Raw genomic sequence first — 3,966 nt, 5'->3', positions numbered from 1 at the left:
ATTTAACTCCAATTAAAGGGGAGTCGAACCCTTTCTAGATTGTTTTGGGCATGCAACTGGTCCCTTTCCTTTTCCTTTCTCTATACATTTACTTCTTTGTCTTCTATGCATGTACATATCCAAAATTTCAATTCAGCTCTCAACATCCTACTGACTTCCTTGAGAGCTGGACAATCCTCCTTGTGGTTCACCAAGGGTTGATCACACCCACGTGAGCATCACAGTCTCGTCTGTACGTATGCGGACCACATGTTTCCGTCCACACATGCCTAGCATCAAAGAAGACTCATCAGTGGGAGCAGTAAGTTATAGGAAAGTTACAGGTCTTGGCCACTTAACTAAACAGGGACCAGTGCTAAGAGCATATATATAATGTGTGTGTGTGTGTGTGTGTGTGTGTGTGAGTGTGTGTGAGTGTGTGTGTGAGTGTGTGTGTCTGTGTGTGTGTGAGTGTGTGTGTGTCTGTGTGTGTGTGAGTGTGTGTGTGTGAGTGTGTATGTCTGTGTGTGTGTGAGTGTGTGTGTGAGTGTGTGTGTCTGTGTGTGTATGAGTGTGTGTGTGAGTGTGTGTGTGTGTGTGTGTGTGTGTGTGTGTGTGAATTCCGGAGCTGTAGGTTGTTTTTAGCTTGTACCCTGGAGCTGATGTCTTCTGTAAGCCACTATACAGCCCATGGCCCAAATACCTGGCTAGATGTAAGGATCAGACTCTGTTAAGACACCAAATCAATTCACAGCCATTAGGTTCTAAGTGGGCAAGACCTGATCATCAAAATATCTCGCTGGCAGTTGCTTCACTATGTAATTAAAATACTCGCCTGCATTGTTGCACATTATTCTACCTCTTGTACCCAGTGGAGGTCACACATACACATGCACATCACACACACACACACACACACACATACACACACACATCACATCACACATATATACACACACATCACTCATAAGCATACAGGCATGCGCATGCGTGTACACACAGACACACACAGACTCACATGCACTCATGTCATCAGTAGCCTCAGAGAAATGCTTCCCTTAGTTTTCCTGTACTGCTTGGCAGAGTCTTTTAAAGACAGTTTCTTACTATATGTCTCAATCCCCGTAATCCTCCCCAGTACTGAAACAACAAATACAAGTCAGCATGCCTGGCTTTCGGAAGAATAATGCAGCCATGTGACTGGAAAACAAAAAGAGGTACAAAATGCATTAATTAAGAAGACTTTTAGTGCCGTGCATTAGGTGTATAACGTTTTCCCATAGGTCACTGTAATGTAACTTAATGACACTCACCTGGTTCACAGCTCATGGCTTTATCACGGTCTACTCTTTCCATCTCTCCTTTAAAAAGCATCCCTTTTATATTAACTTACTTACGAGTGGGAGCAGGATGAGTCCATGCCACAGTGTGCTGGTGTAGAGGTCAGAGGACAACCCGTGGCAATCGGTTCCCTTTTCTACCGTGTAGATTCTGAAGGTGAACTTCAAAGTGTTGTCAGACTTGGTGGCAGCACCTTTTCCTGATGAGCTACCTCACAGATTCCCACTTGCCCCCCGCCCTGCTGCTTCCTTATTTATTTGTGTGTGTGTGTGTGTGTGTGTGTGTGTGTGTGTGTGTGTGTATTCATGTTGTGTATGTATTTTGGTGTTTCAAGACAGAGTTTCTCTGAGTAGCCTTGGTCTTCTTGGAACTTACTTTATAGACCAGACTGGTCTTGAATTCAGAGATCCGCCTGCCTCTGCCTCCTGAATTCTGGATGCAGTACCACTTCCTGGAAGCCTATCTCCCTTTTTGACAAATACATTATTTCTTTTCTTCTGTTTTTTTCTTTCCTCTCTTACTTTATTCTAAAATTTTTCTTTATTCTTGAGACTTTAATAGATTTATTCTTAAATAGATTTTAGACACTCCCCCTCTTTCCTCCCCAACAGCCCCCAATCAAGCACATCCCCTTTCTAACTTCCCACTTATAACCCACTAAGTCCAGTTAATGGAGCCCATACGTGCATATATATGGTCACCCGCTAGAACATGGGAATCCCTTAGTTGGGGATTTGGCTCAGTGGTAGAGCACTTGCCTAGCAAGCGCAAGGCCCTGGGTTCAGTCCCCAGCTCCAGAAAAAAAAAAAAAAAAAAAAAAAGAACATGGGAATCCCATCAGTAGCTGCATCATTAAAAATGAATGATTTCCTCACCCTCATAGAAACTATTAACTGCCAATAGCTTCTCAGAGAGGACAGGACCTGGAGATCATCTACCCCACCTATGGTAGAACTTGGGTTGGCCTGGCATAGGCAACCACAGATGCTTTAAGTTCTGGAGTGTGATAGCCATGTCCAGAAAACAGCATTTCACAAGATCCCTCCATATCCTCCAGGTATTGTTGTTCGTCTTCCTTGGTCCTTGAGCTTGGGTGGGGTAGGAGGGACATTGATATAGAATTCTTGTTCAGAGCTGACACCCAGTCTCTTCCTCCCAGCACCTTGTCCAGTTATCTATCTTCCCATCCACTGCTGACACTGCTGAAGAAACTTACCTGGCCAAGGTTGAAATTGGCCCAGGTCTATGGCTATAACATAAATATTCAGACAGCATTTGACAGCATGACCACTTAACAAAATAACAACTGCGGGGTCCACCCTAAGACCCATGATTTCCCCAGCGACATATATTTGGCCAGGATTACACTGCCAAGCAGGAAATACTCCTCCCTGGAGCAGCTCTCAAATCCAATGAGAAAATAGTTACCCTGTATGTGTCATGCTGCGATTGCACTCATGGGTCCATCTTTGCTGTCAGGTTGGTATCCAGCACTGGGTGAAAGCATTTGTGTCTTTTATCTCCCAGGGCCTGCATAGCCTTTCCAGCTTTATAAAGGCAAGCTCTCAGGGAGGAAGCTTCCTTGTTGGTTTGAGACTGGTTCCTTTATGTCCTGCAGTTAAAGTGTGTAGGGTCTTAACATGGAGTTAGGGTGGGTAACCAAGGGCACTGGTAAGTCCATGATGTTTTGGAGAGTTCTGGGGGCCTCTCTGACCAATCATTTGTAGGGAGGTATCCCATACCTTGTACTGTGACTTTAATTTAATTACTTATATGATCTGGGAGTGACATTTGCCAACCATGCAGGTAATTCTTTTAAGAGAAAGAAACACTTTCTCTTAAAAAAAAGTTACATTTTGAAATTAGCTTTCTAACTAGTGGGTTTCCATAGGCCTTTCAAGACCCTGAGTTTTGGTTAGCATACTTCTCTTATCTCTTTGCAGAGACCTGAGATTGCAGGCATGGACTATCATGTGTATGTTTCCAAATGTCCTTTAAGCAAGTGTAAACATGTATGTATGTGTATACATGCATGCATGAATATATGTATGTGGTATTTTTGTTTTTCCCTCAATTCCTTAATCAAAATTAACGTGCTGCTTGCTATGGTCCTCAGTCTTCTTCCTTAACAGTGCACACAGAGGGACGAATCTGTACAGTACAGCACAGTGACAAATTTGTGTTCAAAGATAAGATGTTAACTCCTTATCAGGCTTCTTCCAGGAACCCTTTCCACCCCCAACTCCCATTTAAGGGAACATCATTTGGAATTTCAAGAGCAGGTGAATACATGAAGAAGAATATTAGTATCATAGTATCAAAAGGAGAAGTACTACCGATGTTTCTGTACATAGCAAGTAGCTTGTATGAGTAGGAATTGTATAAAACATACTGACATATGAAGGATGAGGCAACCCAGCGTGAGATAAATGTTTGTATGGAAACTTGATATGACATGTTTGTTTGATGTCTGTGGGAGGCCTGCCCTTTTCTGAATAGAAAATAGAAACAGTGAGAGTGGATGGGGGCACAAAAGAGAGGTTGGGGGGAGGAACTTGGTGGAGAGGGAAGAGGGAAAACTGTGGTCAGGATGTTAATAGTAATAATAATAAATTATATGTACTGTAGTATGTATTATAATTATAG

Source organism: Rattus norvegicus, chromosome 6 (genome assembly GCF_036323735.1).
Source record: "Rattus norvegicus strain BN/NHsdMcwi chromosome 6, GRCr8, whole genome shotgun sequence".
Taxonomy (NCBI): Eukaryota; Metazoa; Chordata; class Mammalia; order Rodentia; family Muridae; genus Rattus; species Rattus norvegicus.
Note: the sequence above shows the minus strand (reverse complement) of the source record.